An 18,572-nucleotide genomic window follows, 5' to 3' on the forward strand; every position below is an offset into this window, starting at 1 on the left:
AAACACTCCAAAAAACGCAAGGCATGTATAGAAAACCTCTCTAAACATGCCTAGAATCGCTCTGAAAAACCTCTTCAAAAACCGCTAGCGTTTGCGGATCCGCCAGCGGTTTTTGGTGTGCACTGGCCTGTACATAAAGAGAGGGAGTGCTTCCAGTGGACCCGGTCTAGAATACGCTGCTAATAGAGGTACAGCAGCAAGCAGATCACCATTTTCAAACAACTTCAGGCCTGGAACCCACTACAAATCGCTAGCGCAATCGCTAGCAGTTTTCATTAGCGTTTTGTAAGTGATTTTATGAGCGTTTTTGGAAGCGATTTTAAAAAGTGTAAGCTTTTTGCCAGCGAATGTGATAGCGATTTGGGATTTTAATTCTGATTGGTCCTTTCAATTTATTATAATTTTTTTACAGTTTGCAGTAATTTAAAATCGCACACAAATCACTATGTGAATGGATTCATGAGTGATTTGCCAGCGCTTATATACTTATATATCGTAAATGCTCCCAAAATGCTGCATGTATTGTGATTGCAATTTTGATAATCACAATCGCTACTGTGGAATTTGTTACATTTACACTGGCAGAGAGTTTAGGGAAATCGCTAGCGATTTAAAGCGCTCCCTAAACGCTCAAAAAAAGCGCTCTAGTGGGTTCCAGGCCTTAAAAGAAACCAGAGCTGTTGTAAATAAAACGTTTTATACATACCTGGGGCTTCCTCCAGCCCCATACACACGGATCTCTCCCACGCCACCGCCCTCAGTCTTCTCGCAGCTCTGAGGCCTGGAACCCACTACAAAACGCTATCGCTAATCGCAATCGCTAGCGTTTTGTATGAGCAGTTTGTAAGCAATTTCATGAGCGTTTTAGTGAGCGATTTTCAAAAGTGTAATCAATTTGCCAGCGGTTGTGTAGCGATTTAAAGTCTGATTGGTCCTTTTGCTTATTAAACTTCACCAGCAGCTAGAAACTACCTAATGGATTCTGCACTTTTGGTTTAAAATCTTTCTGCGTTTCTTAATTGCCTACCAGCATAACTGCCTGACCCCTGCCTGATCCATGATCTAACTTCTGGGCCTAATATCTATCTAGCTAATTAGTCTACCTAACGGTTTACTGAAACTGTGTGAGTTATTTGAGCATGGCTGGCCAGTTCTAACTAACTGTTAAATTAACTATCTAAAGGCCCACTTGAGTCCTTGCGCCTATAATAGGTGACGCTCCAGAATCTTAGATACATCTAATCGACCTGCTGCCGGTGAGAACCAAACTGATCTGAATGGTTTATCCTCTTCACTGTTTTTTTTTTTCCTTTTTGCCTAACCTGCTCTGTTTATGTATATTTCTATCTACCAGATGCATATTTGATTATCTCTCTTTGTATCTCTATGTATCTGCATGTATATGAGCCGCTGTGAGCCATTGAAGTATTAGGCCATCTTTCGGGTTATCGATCAGTGTATTAGCTGCATATACCAGTCACATTGCTCTCTGAGAAGGGAAGGTGGTAAGTGAGTAAGGAAACAGAACGCTGCAACCCTACCACCAAAAAAAGACACCCCCCCCCCCCCCCCCCAATCCTAGCACTTCAGGCAGCCTTTACACCCAAACATATCTCCACAGTCCACACACATAAAGAGAATTGAGGAATTATGCAAAAATTCCACACAGAAAGATTGAAGATCAGATGAAGCTACTTCAAAAACAAAAATAAGCAACATGCAAGCAAATGCACAGGAACCCATTGTGGGTGTTTTAAAGAGAATCTGTACTCTAATATTCTTACAATAAAAAGCATACCATTCTATTCCTTATTTTCTCCTGGGCCCCTCTGTGCTGTTTCTGCCACTCCCTGCTGCAATCCTGGCTTGTAATGAACAGTTTTAGGCAATGTTTACAAACAAACTAACCAGCTTCTAATAGGTTCAGCTAAGCATAGTGTGTGAGTCATTCAGAGTGTGCAGGGGGCCTGCAGAGGGTGTGTATCGCTTCTACCAATCACAAGCAGCCCTGCACATTCCACACAATCAAAGCCTTAGCCCGACAAACAGGACAGAGGAAAGATACATTGATTTATTACAGAGACAGTGCAGTTAGGAAAGACTGCAGTAAGCCAGAGCAGATTAGAAAAGGCATAGGAACTTATAGGATAGAAGAACTAAGGCTGAAAAAATTGTTACAGAGTCTCTTTAACCGATGAGGCAGTAAAATCGGGAAAGAGTTAGGAAAAAAAAATGCTGGGAATGCTGGAGGACTTTGCAAAAAATATTCAACAAACAATGGTGACAAAGGGGGACTCTGCGAGGCCCCCGAAACAATTGTCGGTACTATTGTGGATATAATGGCTCAATAAAAGAGCGTACTTTACTTGGAACATGGAGTGCTGGTATACTTGATGTTTGGTTGTTACAGATTGGCAAGCCTAAGCCAGAATACCAAGCACCCGACTTTTGAACTTGGTGTGCCCACCCACAACCTGTTTGACTTTGCTTAAAGGAGAACTGTAGTGAGAGGTATATGGTGGCTGCCATATTGATTTCCTTTTAAGCAATACCATTTGCATGGCTATCCTGCTGATCATCTGCCTCTAATACTTTTTGCCCTAGACCCTGAACAAGCATGCAGCAGATCAAGTGTTTCTGACATTTTTGTCAGATCTCACAATATGAAAAAAAAAAAAGCATGCTTGTTTCTGGTGTGATTCTGCAGGCAGATAGCTCAGCAGGGCTGCCAGGTAACTGGTATTGCTTAAAAGGAAATCAATATGGCAGCCTCCATATACCTCTCACTACAGTTCTCCTTTAAGGGGAGCCGATCGCCCGTGCTTCAATCCCTTAGGAAGGATAGTGATTATTAAAGTGGACCCAAATTAAAAATACAAGATTTCAGAAATAAAATCTATTTTCTAAATTATAATAATAAATAGAAGCCTTTTTTCAGCTGCATGATGACAAATATAAAATATTTTACATTTATTGAAGGAACCCCTCCCTTCCTTTCAAATTGCCGGGATTTTTCCGGCCAAACTGGTGGAGTAGATGGTGTCTGGCAATGGAGGAATTGCTCATGGCTGCCCCCAGTATAACCCTAGTTATGAAAAGAGAAGGGTGAAAAGCATACACTGAAATGTTCATAGGCTTGAAGGAGTGTTTATTTATCTTTGTATGTGTCAGAGTGGTGCAACTAAATATTTTTAATTAAAAAATGTTTGGTTTGGGTCCGCTTTAAGATGCTTATCCTGCCTAAAATTCTATATGTGCTCCAATGTCTCCCAGTAGCTATACCACACCAATGGTTTATGGAATGGAATAATATTTTTCAAAAATGTATCTGGGCCAACAATAAACGTAAAATTAAATATGCACAGTTGGTGAAGGAGAAGGAACAGGGAGGTGTGGGTGCCCCGGATATCGAAACCTACTATAAAGGTATTCACATAGCACGAGTGATAGAGTGGAGGGTAGGTGCAGAAGATAAGTTGTGGGTCATGACAGAAAAGTTGGAAGGAGATCTCAGTTTAATATTCACATGGATCCCGTGGAATATTCCAGGGCTGTGAAGTCGGAGTTGGAGTTGAGGAGTCGGGGAAATTTTGGGCACCCGGAGTTGGAGTCGGAGTCGTTGATTTCATAAACTGAGGAGTCGGAGTTGGATGATTTTTGTACAAAATCCACAGCCCTGTTAAGTATTAGGCTAAGGAGTCGGAGTCATTTTGGGTACCCGGAGTCGGAGTCGTGGTTTCATAAACTGAGGAGTCTGAAGATTTTTGTCCCGACTCCACAGCCCTGGAATATTCGGGCTATAAAATATGGGGTTACACACACATTTATTGGCCCAACACTCAAAATTCTGTATGACTTAATGATGAAATGGAATAGGCGGGCTGGCACCTCCCCCCTGGTCACACTTAAAGATAATATAGATTTCCCCCCAGGTAGTCAAAAAAAGTGGTTTGTCTCTAACAGAGTAGACAGTGATATACGGATTCTGCACCTAATAGGAGACTCCGAGTTGGGGGATCACTGGCCTCTTACAAGAAAGGAATGATATCCATGCCTGGGGCAGATTGCAAATTAATAGTCCCCTGATATCCTTAGCCACTTCACCACTGAGGGGTTTTACCCCTTGAGCACCAGAGCAATTTTCACCTTTCAGCGCTCCTTCCATTCATTCGTCTATAACTTTATCATTACTTATCACAATTAAATGAACTATATCTTGTTTTTTCCGCCACCAATTAGGCTTTCCTTTGGTGGGACATTATGCCAAGAATTATTTTATTCTAAATATGTTTTAATGGGAAAATGGGAAAATGTGGGAAAAAATTCATTATTTTTCAGTTTTCGGCCATTATAGTTTTTAAATAATGCATGCTACTGTAATTAAAACCCATGAAATGTATTTGCCCATTTGTCCCGGTTATAAAACCATTTAAATTATGTCCCTATCACAATGTTTGGCGCCAATATTTTATTTTGAAATAAAGGTGCATTTTGCGTCCTTCCCTAATTACAAGCCCATAGTTTATAAAGTAAAACAAAAATTTGCTTTCCTAAAACAGAAAGAATTTGCGATAATTCAGGTTGGAGTGAGCTCGAGATGTCTCCCAGAGCACCACTGCTGAATATATGCAAATTAACCATTGTACCCTTAGAAGCTAAACACACCTCCAGAACCGCTGGATTGCAATGATGTGTCAGCTTGTTAAATTGTACAGAGCCATAATAATCCAACATGCATACAGACTGTTTCGGATTGTTTGATCCTCATCAGTGCATGGCATGGATTAATTTGGCTCTATGGAGTAGGGCTTGTAAACCGAGACATCTCGAGCTCACTCCAACCTGAATTATCGCAAATTCTTTCTGTTTTAGGAAAGCAAATTTTTGTTTTTCTTAACATCTTAGTAAGGGGGCTTTTAGGACCATTGTAGTCCCTTACACACTCCAATGAGTTCTGGGTCACCATGAGCTTGCTGGTTAGTCTGTACCTCTCGGTTTACAAGCCCTACTCCATAGAGCAAAATTAATCCATGCCATGCACTGATGAGGATCAAACAATCCGAAACAGTCTGTATGCATGTTGGATTATTATGGCTCTGTACAATTTAACAAGCTGACACATCATTGCAATCCAGCGGTTCTGGAGGTGTGTTTAGCTTCTAAGGGTACAATGGTTAATTTGCATATATTCAGCAGTGGTGCTCTGGGAGACATCTCAAGCTCACTCCAACCTGAATTATCGCAAATTCTTTCTGTTTTAGGAAAGCAAATTTTTGTTTTTCTTAACATCTTAGTAAGGGGGCTTTTAGGACCATTGTAGTCCCTTACACACTCCAATGAGTTCTGGGTCACCATGAGCTTGCTGGTTAGTCTGTACCTTTATAAAGTAACAGTGTTGTACCCTCATGACATAAAAATGTAAAAAGTTCAGTCCCTAAGGTAACTATTTATGTATTTTTTTAATTGTAAATTTTTTAATTTTTTTTTTAATTACAAAAAAAAAAAAATGGGGAGCGTGGGAGGTAATGAGTTAATTTTTTGTGTATAAGTAATGAATTTGTATGTGAAAAATGCTTTAGGGTGTAGTTTTACTATTTGGCCACAAGATGGCAACAGTAACTTTTTGTTTAATGCGACCTCCAAGTGTCCTTCCGGACGCTTGGGGGAAGTACTGGGAGGCTGGGAAAGGTTTTTTTTTCACAATGATCGCGCTGCTTATCGGTCAAGCAGCCTATCATTGCGGGACTCAGATCAACGAACGGGAATGGATTTTCCCGTTCATTGATCTCCAGGCGGGCGGCGCTAGAGCGAGCAGCAGCGCGGGCAGCGGCGGGAGCGCTGAAAGTACGGATTTCTCCGTCCCTGGGGGTGAAAGGATGGAAAAAGGGACGGAGAAATTCGTACGGGCGGGGGTAAAATGGTTAGATAAGAAAAAAAAGGTATAAGACCCAATATAAATATGATAGAAAAATTTATTTTTCTTAAAGAACAACCGGCCAATTTATTATCATGGGCGTATACGTTTATTTAAGGGGAATCCTCAGAGAAACTCCCGTCATGGCAAAAAAAAAAAAAAAGAAATGGGAAAGGGATTTTGGAAATAACTGGGGACAAGAATGATGGCATAAGATCTACCATATTATTTGTAAATACCCAAACCGTAAATGACAACTTACCCAATATAAATGATTGTCCAGACAGTATCTTACCCCGGCAAGAATGACTAAATTCTCCAGAGACAGTGTAGATGGATGCTGGAGGTGTGACCAGGGGGGAGCTGATCAGACCCATATGTGGTGGGGCTGCCCTCAGGTCAACAGGTTCTGGAAAATGATTGAAGGTTTTTGGAGCAGATTTATGCAAACAACTGTACATATAGTATGCTTAGAAGCTGTGTTTGGAATTATAGAAAGTGAAGAGAACATCCAGCTATAACAGCTGAGAGAAATCGGGAGCCTGGTAGCACGTAATATCCTAGCAAAACGGTGAAAAGTTGAGGATCCAATAGGCTTGGAGACGTGGTTTGCTGATATGGGTCTCTTCTGGGAGGAGGTCATTGAGGAGGGGACAAAAAATATAGGAGAGCTGCGTAAGATAAAAGGATTGAAAAATCTTTGGATGGACCTATTACGGAGGGAGGAGGCCACGATAGGAAATAAAAAGGACGACCTGGTTGAATGAATGAAATGTGAAAGTAAATGAGTGTGTGATATGGAATAAATGAGGGAAGAATGGTTAAGTATGGGACCATGCGGATGGGGAAGGTAGCAAGGGTATGAGTGATTAGCTTAAAGAGGAACTCCAGTGAAAATGTCAGTGTTCTCCCCAGAAATTTTTTCCAGCCGGGTGGCATGAAAAAGTAGCTGGGTGGGGCGATATGAGAATGCAGGGCCAGTGCTTCTGTGCACAACTCTGCTTACAGCATAGGAGGAGGTGAGCCGATGACAGCCGGGTGCTCATCAAAACTAGCCGGGTGGAGCACCCACCTAAAAGAGCCTGGGGAGAACACTGAATGTAATAAAAAAAAAGTGCTTCATTTTTACAATAAATTATGTATAAATGAAATAGTCAGTGTTTGCCCATTGTAAAATATTTTAAATCCCTGATTTACATTCTGACATTTATCACATGGTGACATTTTTACTGCTGGCAGGTGACGTAGCTGCTGCATGCTGTTTTGGCAGTTGGTTCCCACAATGCAACAGGATTCACAGACAGGAAACTGCCAGGAGTACCTCAGTACTCAGAATTTCTTTGTGGGAGGGGTTTCACCACAATATCAGCCATACAGCGCCCTCTGATGGTCTGTTTGTGAAAAGGAATAGATTTCTCATGTAAAAGGGGGTATCAGCTACTGATTGGGATAAAGTTCAATTCTTGGTCAGAGTTTCTCTTTAAGCCACAATACACATCATTACACAAAGGAAAAGCAAAACAAACACATAAAGCATGTTCTGAGGTCTGGGTATCTGCATCAGTTTGAAAATTCTGAAATATTATCAGCTGTCCTCATATGACTGTTACCAGCGGAAAAAAGTGAAATCATTTTCATGACCATTACATTGAAGTGAAACCATATATAGTACCCTATATGCTCACGCTGCCCAATATTATCACGCATAACTTGTCACTAGAGTGACCTGCATGGCAGTTTATAAAGCACACATCTGTCCCTGAGATCATCAGGTCAACCACACAATGGAAAAGATAAAGTTCTGGGGATGGGGGAGGGGCTTAAAGCGGAACTGAAGATTTAAGAACAATGAGTTTCACTTACCTGGGGCTTCTGCCAGCCCCCTGCAGCCGACCTGTGCCCGCAAAGTTACCAAACGATCCCCCACCATGGCTCACTATTACTTCTGGCTGTCACTGCGCACTGCGCCTCGTTCAAGCTCCCGACGCTGGGCGTGTCCTGCGCAGGTGCAGTAGAGATTTTGGCAGTGGACGTTAACTTAGAAGTCGGCATGAAGAAAGGTGAGCTGCAGAGGGGTAACGGAGGATCGGTGAGTGACAGCACAGGCACAGGGTGGCTGCAGGGGGCTGGTAGAAGCCCCAGGTAAGATTTAGGTGGTGAACTAAAAATTCTCAAAACATGCAGATTTCACTGACCCCAGAAATGAAAGTAAGGCCTCTTTCACAGAGCGACGTTAAAGTCGCACGTTAGAAAATTTTATAACGCAGACTAACGCACAGCAATGCAAAGTCTGTGCGACATTCACAGTGCACACGTTGCGTTGTGTGTAACGTATAGCAATATTTAGAAGGTGCTGCATGCTGTGCGTTAAGCAATACGTTTGCTGCGTTATGTGTGTTGCACATGCTCAGTAAGGTTTTTTTTTAAATCTAACGCATGCAGCGTTTTCGTTCCATCACTGTGCGTCGAAAACGGCGCACCAAACGCAGGGCTAAAGAATGTACTATAACGTCCAAGTTATAGTCTTTCAATGCATTGCATTAGGGGCACGTTATGCGACCTTAACGTCGCATCAAACGCAACGTCCCACTGTGAAAGAGGCCTAATTCCGCCAGTCAAGCCTTTCAGCTACTGATCATTCAGCAGGCAGCTGATTAACTGGCTGCTAAAGGTTCTGATTGGATGAATTGAATTCCTCCTTTGGGCCAATGGAGATCTGGGCTACCTTCACAGCGGTGCGCTGCGGTGTAACATGTTTTGTAGCACGGCTTGCACTGCAATTTCACGACCTACGCGCCGTTCACATCGCGGCAGGAGTGTTGCGCCATAAAGGCGTGCACCATTTTAACTTACTGCATGCAGTGCTTTACAGCAAAACACACGTTCACAGTACCAGTGAAGCATGCTTGTCATTGGCTGCAAGCTTCACTGTATGCAATGCAACGAGTGGATAACGTGCGGTACCCCTCTCCCGCTGCTTTACAGGGAACGCAATGCAACTTCCAATGCAAACACTTAACCTAGTCTGAGGCTGGGTTCACAGTGGGATGTTATGGTCGCACATTATAAAATCTTATAATGCCGCTTACCGCACTGCAATAATAAGTATATGCGATGTTCACAGTGCAACGCTAGCTCTATGTTGTAATGTGTTGCGTTATGGTATTGCACTGCATGCAGGCGTTACCTCTAAACGCACATAATAACAGGTACAGGGAAGCATATTTTCATTGTATGCTTCACTGTCCCTACTGTATGCAACGTAACGCGACAGTAATGTGCGGTGCGACTTTTTTATTGCTTTGTGTTCCTGTTAAACAGGGAGTACAGTGCAATGCTCCACTGTTCACTTTGTCGTAGGTACAGTATGAATACATTTGCCTCTTTCACAGTGCGACGTTAAAGTTGCACGTTAGAAAATGTTTTAACGTGGACTAACGCACAGCAATACTAAAGTCTGTGCAACATTCACAGTGCACACGTTGCGTTGTGTGTAACGTGTAGCAATATTTAGAAAGTGCTGCATGCTGTGCGTTTAGCAATAAATCTGCTGCGTTATGTGTTGCACGTGCTCAGTAATATATATATATTTTTTTTTTAAATGTAACGCATGCGCCGTTTTTGTTCAATCACTGTGCGACGAAAACGGCGCACCAAACGCAGGGCTAAAGAATGTACTATAACGTCCAGGTTATAGTCTTTCAATTAGGGGCACGTTATGCGACCTTAACCGCATCAAACGCACCGTCCCACTGTGAAAGAGGCCTTATACTGAACAGCAGATCCATCAGTAAGAAACATTTAAAACAAATGTTTATATTTTGAGAATGTATATTATTATTATTATTATTATGAATGTATTATTCAGGCTGCATGCACACATAACATAGCGTGAAAGGCTGCGTTTTAGGTCATGTTTTATGTTAATGTTTAATGCGTTTTTGTGTGTTATTCATGCATTTTTGGTGCGTTCGCAATGCGTTTTAATGCATTTGTGGTTTGTAGATACTAAATGCATATGCGTTTTGTATGCATTTTTATATTTCCATTAAAGGCAAATCACTAGGAAGACAACATAAAGCAAAAATACAGCATTAAAAATATATATATATTTTTGGGGGAAAAAAGCATATAAAAACGCATGGAAAATGCATGAAAAACGCATACCATTGCATTCCCATTGACTTTTATTATGTGCGTTTTTGATGCGTCTATGAATATTATGCAACAAAAACAGTGTTTTTAAAAAAGTAGGTTTGAAAACGCATGCATTTTTTTATACGACTTCAGTGTTTTCCCCAGGCTCTTTTAGCCGGGTGCTCCACCCGGCTAGTTTTGGTGAACACCCGGCTGTCTTCGGCTCACCTCCTCCTATTCTGTAAGCAGAGTTACACACAGAAGCACTGGCCTTGCATTCTCCCATCTCAGCTTACACATCACCCCAGTACTGCAAACTCTTCACTGGTTGCCAGTAAAATGGAGAATCAATCTTAAAATCTGCCTGCTGACATTCAAGGCTCTACACCACATGGGACCCAAATACATAGCGGATCTATTGGAACTTTATGCCCCTCCACGCACCCTCCGCTCTGCCAACAAGATGATTATTCCCAGGATACACTTAACATTTGGTGCTCGGGCCTTTTCCTATGCAGCCCCTACTCTATGGAACTCACTTCCACAATCAGTACGAGAGGCTCCCTCTCTGGACAGCTTTAAAAAAAGGCTAAAAACTCACCTCTTTTCCCGAGCCTTTGAGACTGCATAATGCAGGGTCACAGCGCTTTGAGTCCTCAGGGAAAAAAGCGCTATAAAAATATTATTGTTATTGTTATCTCGCCCCACCCGGCTAATTTTTCATGCCACCCGGCTGGAAAAAAATTCTGGGGAGAACACAGGACTTTTTTTCCTGCGGCCCATAGACTTTCATTAGCCTAAATAGGAGCCAACCATAACCAGCTCTTCTCATAGACTTCAGAAGAAAGCTATATATCTGATGTGTCCAATATCAACAAACACACACAGGTAATAGAAAAACTATTCTGCCGCCACCTCAATAAATACTTCTTAAAATGCATACATGAAGAAACCAATGAAAACAATTCTATCACAAGTACTGTTATTAGATGTACACATGTAAAGAAACACAGGGCCTGATCCATTCACTTTTCCTCCTAAGTTTTCTCCTGGGAGATAATTTTTAAACTGTAACTGTCAGGCATAAAATCAAAAATCAATTATTTATTTTTATCTGGTAAACAAGTGATAAGGATGCTAACCAGTCAATCCAAAAGATTAAATCTCTATTACTTTTCTTGTTTATAAATGATCATTCCCCAGTTTACCTGACTCTTATTTGGTACGTTGCCGCAAAAAGGAAGTTGCAGGGCATGCTGGGTTGTCCTTTTTTGCTTCTGTACATTAGTTAAGGCTGATGGGAAATAAAGAAGCAAAAAAAGACAACCCAGCATGCCCTGCAACTTCCTTTGTGCGGCAACGTACCAAATAAGAGTCAGGTAAACTGGGGAATGATCATTTATAAACAAGACAAGTAATAGAGATTTTAACTTTTGGATTGCCTGATTAGCATCCTTATTACTTGTTTACCAGATAAAAATAAAGAATTGATTTTTGATTTTATGCCCGACAGTTACACTTTAAGGGCTCGTTCCCACTATCGCGAATCCGCATGTGGCCAATGCATGCGGATTCGCACATGTAATGCAAGTGGATGGGCCCACAAAAGAGCCAACGAATTCGCCTGCGAGTGGAATGCATGCGAATCGCCGCTAATGTATTTAATAGTAAAAACGCATGCGTTTGTTACATGCGTTTTTACCCGCGATTTCGCGTGCGATTTCGCACCTTTTTCTATTTTATTTTGTCCTGGCAGTGTCATGGTTAATTTCGCATGGCACCCTGCCATGCGAAATCGCACGCAAAATCGCGGGTAAAAACGCATGTGGAAACGCATCCGCATGCGTTTTTACAAGCGTCGGAATGCCGGCGAAATCGCGTTGCAACAGTGGAAACAAGCCATAAAACAACTTTTCAGCACTCTGCAACCGAAACAGTACCACAAAGTAGATGAGAAAAGTACTGTCAAAATTATTTTTGTATTATTTTAAGTATTTCCTTGCTTGCTGGTGGCTTAAATGGAATTTTATTGAAAAGATGTAAAATGATCACCCAGGAGAAAACTTAGGAGAAAAATTGAATTGAATTTTGCCCACAGAGGGAAAAAAAAGTTGTAACTTACAAAAGTATCCAGTGAAAAAATAAACAGAAAAAGCAGTAACGCAAAGCCCATGCTGGGGGCTGAGGCTAGTTTCACACTTGGGTGTCGCGTTATGACATACATATAACACATCCAAAAATACCATTTGCAGTTACATGAAAACGTAATACAGGCAAAGAAGCCACTGACCAATGTCCTGTTTCATTGACTCACATTGTGGGCGCCACACATGCGATTATAGCAATGCACTAAAGCAATATCCTGCATTGTCACAACAGCATCGATAGCATCGCAGCGCAACTCATGAGGCGTGAACTGTACATCAACATTGTCACAGTGCGCAAGACAGTGTCCATTGCAACGCATGGCGTCAGTGTGAAAGTGCCCAGAAATGTACACATTATGCTCATAGCATTAACAACTGCTACGCAACGCACCTGTTCATACACGTGTATCACGATAACATGGTGCGTTACTACACAAAGATAAGGAGGTACCCAGACTATTATAAGAGCAGTGCATCCGCATGCTGCAACACAACGCAACGCAACGTCACTGAGGCCTGGAACCCACGACAAGTTGCAAATCGCTGGCGTTTTTCATAAGCGTTTTGTAAGCGAATTTATGAGCATTTTCCAGCGATTTTGGAACTGATTTTTAAAAAGTGTAAGCTTTTTGCGAGCGACTGTGATAGCGATTTGCGATTTTAATTCTGATTGGTAGTTTCAAATTATTATTATTATTATTTTTTTTTACAGTCATTTAAAATCACACACAGATCGCGATGTGTAGCGATTCATGAGTGATTTGCCAGCGCTAATATACTTTACATTGAAACACAAATGCTCCCAAAATGCTGCATAGGACATGCAGCATTTTGGGAGCGTTTGAGCTTCAATGCGATTGTGATTTGCCAATTTACATTGGCAAAGCGTTTAGGAAAGCGTTTAGGAAAATCGCTAGCGATTGCAAGCAATCCCTAAGTGCTCAAAAAAGAGCTCTAGTGGTTTCCAAGCCTGAGATGGTAATGACTCTGTCTTTTGCATGAAGCTTGAAATACGACCAATCAAAATCGATGACCCAAATCCTTGCTGCATATAATCTGCATGCTATGTGAAATTATAAGTATCTTTCTAATGGTACCCATACACAGTACAATTTTTTTTTTAAATGTTTTTTCAGTCAGAGAAATTCAATCATACGGTTTGGCCGAATTGTTTTTAAAATTAGTTTCGAGGTAAAATACACGGACGTTAGATTTTTCCAAAAATCTGAGAAAAACAATCGAATATGAAGAAAAAGTTGGTTTATCTAATAGTATTTTTTTATATAACCTACCATACACTATACAATTTTGCACACAATCATCCAGAATTTTCCAACATGTCCAATCAGATTTTTATTGAAAAAATGAATATTCTTTCATTTTTTCTCAATCGGAAAAAAAAAGGTTAAAGGTCGCCACATACAATTTTTATGAATTCAAAATTTACAATGAATTTTTTTTTTAATTGATTGTGACATTTGAAAAATCTCACCAATGTACCACACACGTGTGTTCAATTTTTCCCCAATTATGAAAGGAAAATTATTGAAAACTCTGAAAAAATTGCTTGCGTCTCTACATCATGAAATTGTCAATCTACCACACACTATACAATCTTGCAAAAAAAAAATTGATTGGAAGTTTCCACCACCACCTATCGAGGGGGGTAAAAAGGAAATCCGGAATTTTCACATAAACTAAAAAAAAAAAAAAAAGCTTTTGATTTTTCTGTAGACATGATTGTTTTTATTGGAATTGTTGTAAAGGGATTATTTTATTGCATCGTGTGGCCACCTTGACTGAAGCCAAAAGTGATTCTGGCCAATCCTGACTCAATGGGGCGAGTATGTATGCAGACAAATGCCCGTTTTTGTTTTGTCAGTGGAACACTATGGTGAAACAGTTAGAATACACAGGTACACATGCATAAAATAAGTACATGTATCTCAGAGTACAATGCATTTTAAATTATTATTTTCCTATGTCGCCATCATGTAAATACAAATCTGACAGGTTTTGGACTAGTCCATCTCCTCATGGGGGATTCTCAGTATCTCCTTTCTTTACAAAAATACTTCCCGGCAAGGATCTGTGCAAAGATGACAGCAGGTCACCTGGACTCCCAACTCACTTGCACGCTATTTTGCCAGTTGGACTGAACAACTGCAGTTTAGTAAGTGCTTTTGAAGATAAAGAAAACCCTGAGAATCCCCAATGAGGAGATGGGCTAGTCCAAAATCTGTCAAATCTGTTAGGTTTGTATTGCCTACTGTAAAAGCGGCCATTAATGGTACACTATTTTCCTCAGATTCGCTCATCTGCGGGATCGTAAGTAATAGGAAGGTAGTTATCGATTGTTCCCATAAACTGGTTGATTAGCGTACTTTCTTCAGATACAATCGTAAAAATACAATATTCTAATCAACACAATTCTGTATTCCAATCGACTATAGAATCATTACACATCACTTGTCTCCACATACTGCACATACTGAACAACTTAATCATAAAAATCTGATAAAATACTTGTAACGCTGTGCACATCAGCAGAGACCTCCCGGCTGCAGGCGATCAAGCGCGCCTTGCCGGGCGGCGCCTGCACACTGCTTACCGACTGACCCAGAAGTAGCTTCGGGGGGCCTTTAGAACATAACAGAGAAGTACAGAGAAAAACAGGGGGAGCAGCGGGCAGGAGAATTCCTACACATGCCCACTCCTTCTGTTTTGTTTTTTTGTTTTCTTTTACCAGCGCTAAGGTGTCCTTTAAGTGACATAGGAAGAAAGTAATCTTAAGTGTATTTCACTCTGGCACAAATGTACGTTTTATATGTATGTATACGTATGTATTTTAAACATTAACATTTTTCATGATAGTGGTCTTTTAAGTTAAGTTTAACATTTTAATATAAAATATCTAATGATAAGTCAAGGCGTACGCATACATAGTGAAAAACCTACATTTTAATTTAAAAGAAGAGCGGGAAGTGTACATATGCAAGATAGATAGATAGATAGATAGATAGATAGATAGATAGATAGATAGATAGATAGATAGATAGATACTTGTCCAAAAAATAAATATAATGTGAGGGTCATCCCCGACCTACAAACTTCCCGACTTACAAACGACCCCCCATATGAACAGTTTAAAAACGGGAAAATATCACACACAAAAAATCAAAAAGGCCTAGCACTTTTTGAGAAAATGGATTTAAAAAAGTTCAAAGAAAAAATGTGCTTTCTTTTTAAATTAAGTAAAATGACATGTTGGTGCGTCACACTATAGCGCGTTCCGAGTTTTGCATACATATTTGAGGGCCGGAACCTACTAGATCAATTTTTTTAGCGTTTAGTGAGCGATTCAAAATGCTAGCGATTTCCCTAAACGCTCAGCTAATGTTAATGGATGGGCCAAATTCCACTGGATCGATTGTGATTAGCAAAATCGCAATCGCAGGGCATAAAGCATTTTGGGAGCGTTTGCGTTTCAATGTAAAGTATAGCTGAATTATTATATCAGTTATAGCTGAATTATTGCAAGTTTCCTTCTCTTTTAAGAGGGCAAATTACACCAATGTAAAGTATATAAACGCTGGCATCATCACTCATGAATCGCTACACATAGCGATTGGAGTGCGATTTTAAATTACTGTAAACAAAAATTATGATACATTGAAAGGACCAATCAGAATTAAAATCGCTAATCGCAAATCGCTATCACAATCGCTGGCAAAAAGCTTACACTTTTTTAAAACACTCCCAAAAGTGCCGGAAAAAGCTGATGAAATCACTTACAAAACGCTAATTAAAAATGCTAGCGATTTGCGCTTTCTAGTGGGTTCCAGGCCTTATATATTTTAAAGCTACCTTTGATCCAGGGGCGGGACCTCTGGAAGTTAGCATGGATTACATGAAGTTAATTCAATTCAAAATCGTAATTACGTATCACGGTAATTGCAAAAATTTTATGTGAAATTGAGCGTAAACTAAATTAGCAAATTAGGATCATCACTAGGACAGGAGGAGGCACAAAGAGGGACGGGGGCACAAAGGGGGGGGGGGGACAGAGGAGGAAACTGAGGGAACAGGGGGACAGAGGTGACACAGTGTGCGGGGCAGAGGTGGCACAGTGTGGAGGGCAGAGGTGGCACAGTGGGACACAATGGAGGCAGAGGTGGCACAGAGGGGGACACTCAGGGAATGGGGACATCGGTGACGGGGGGGGGGGGGAGAAGGTGGCACGGGGGACACTGAAGGCACAGGGGAACTGAGGTGACACCGGGGAAGGGGACTGGGGTGCAATGGAGACATAGAGGAGTTACAGGTGACAGAGATGCGCAGCGTTCTGACTAAAGAATGGATGCAGGTTATGCCCGGACGTACAGCCCCCAATTAGTTCGTCAATCGGGGACTATCTGTATGTGGATATTTTATTTTATCTTTCATTTTCAATAAACCTCCTTTTGACAAATGCCAGGAATACTGTCTCCTGACTCCCATGTTCAATTATCCAATATAGACACATACTCAGAATATAACCCAAACATTACATGTACTCAATATATATATATATATATATATATATATATATATATATATATATATATATATATATATATGTGTATTCTTCTTATTTTGACAAATGCACATATACACAAACAGAAATATCACTAAACTACACTGTACAGCTTATATAATATTATATATGAGCAGTCCTCTAGGTCTGTCACTGCAGCGACAGTCCCATTACAAGTGGACACGTAAACCAGTGATAGATCGGAGCTAAGAGGCTGATCCCTCCCCCACCACCTTGCTGTCAAAACGCAGCCCAGAGAGAAGGCAGAACAACAGTAGAGTGCAGGCAGAGCAGCCTGGAGGAGCCGTATGGGTGACAGCAACGTGGAGCCGTGCGAGCCCCCTGGCAGCGTGCCAATGTCACTGCTCTGCACAAAGTGACACCTGCAACAAGTGTGACTCCAATCCTGTGCAGCGCTGCGCTAATAGAACGTGCTCTTCCAGCGCTGCGCTACTCTCTGCAGCGCTGCGCTCTCCTGCTCCAGCGCTGCGCTAATAAGTCCTCTCTGCAGCCGTGCGCTAATGGCACCTCCTGCCCCGAGCAGCGCTGCGCTCACGTCTCCTGTTCTCACTTCTGCACGGACTCGCTGCGCTGCCGTCACTCCTTGCACATTACACCGCATTGCACAGATAGGAAGCAGAGTCCGGCTTACTGTGTCTCGCAGGCTGCAGGGCGGCTCAGGCAGGGCAGGCAGCGGTCCCCGGGCGGTGCATCCAGCAGGGGGGCGGCAGGGAAGGGGACTCTGAAGTTTGGCCATGCAGGTCTCTCCCTCCTGCCAGTTCCTGAAGTCGGACTGAAAGGAGGCCGCTGATTGGCCGGCTCGGGGCTGCTCCTGATTGGCTACTGTACTGTGGCCGGGGATTGGCGCTCCCTGGTGCCTGCTGGGGGGACTTTCTCTGATCCTGACAGTTGGGATAGTGGTAACTCCTGATTGGCTGACACCCCTTTCTCTCTCTCTAATGTCAATGCTGTGTGCTTCTCTCTTCTGCTTTTTGGTGTAAGTAAAACAAGTGGGTGGTGATCATTCAAACAGGAAGCCCAGAGATGAATAAAGTTGTCTTCTTTAGAGACCTTTGAAAGTGAGTGTTTTCTGCACATAGCTCCCAACTGTCCCTCTTTTGGAGGGACAGTCCCTCTTTGGGAGCCCTGTCCCTCTGTCCCTCTTTCCTCCTCATTTGTCCCTCTTTCAGGACTTTGTCCCTCTTTCTGTGTAAATATATATATTTCTCTACTGAAAAATGTGATTGATGACTGACTCTAAACTTTATTCCCATCCTTTAAATTAATATATTACTAATTTTCAAATGTTAATATGAAGAAAAATGAACCAGTATAGTAAGGAAAAGTGTATTTTGAGTTATAAAACAACAAACTTTTCTTACAAAATCTTTATGGTATTCATGACTGAGGGTGTGTTGGGGCCGTGGTCAGGGGTGTGGCATGGGGCGTGGCTTAAGTGTCCCTCTTTCTCATCTCCAAAAGTTGGGAGGTATATAGGGGGTGCAGAGGTAGCGCCTGCATCGGGGCCCTTGGGCCAGAGGGGCCCCGAAGGGCCCTCCCTCAACTACAGTATTAGCTCTTTATTGGTCCTGTGCTCATAATAATCATTTCTATAGATACTCTGAATTGTGGTAATCAGTAACAAACTATTCCCCGCCCCTTCTTGCACCTCTGACACTGTAGTTGACATTGGCAGGTTTTGGTGCACCGTATCAATTGTTATGTATAAAGTGCTTGGGGGCCCCATTGTAAAACTTGCACCGGGGCCCACAGCTCCTTAGCTATGCCACTTTATACC

The 18,572-nt window shown here is 41.7% G+C and overlaps 1 protein-coding gene across 3 annotated transcripts in view; it reads right to left on the reverse strand.

The window, feature by feature from the left end:
- The window catches only part of TRERF1 (transcriptional regulating factor 1), a 211,510-nt gene extending 193,957 nt beyond the window's left edge, over positions 1-17,553 (reverse strand). For all 3 annotated transcript variants that reach the window (XM_068232983.1, XM_068232984.1, XM_068232980.1), the window contains exon 1: positions 17,427-17,553. The gene's annotated coding sequence lies outside the window, so the exon portion shown is untranslated. The remainder of the gene's footprint in view (positions 1-17,426) is intronic.
- Between the last annotated feature and the right edge of the window lie 1,019 nt (positions 17,554-18,572).

This window comes from Hyperolius riggenbachi, chromosome 4 (genome assembly GCF_040937935.1).
Source record: "Hyperolius riggenbachi isolate aHypRig1 chromosome 4, aHypRig1.pri, whole genome shotgun sequence".
Taxonomy (NCBI): domain Eukaryota; kingdom Metazoa; phylum Chordata; class Amphibia; order Anura; family Hyperoliidae; genus Hyperolius; species Hyperolius riggenbachi.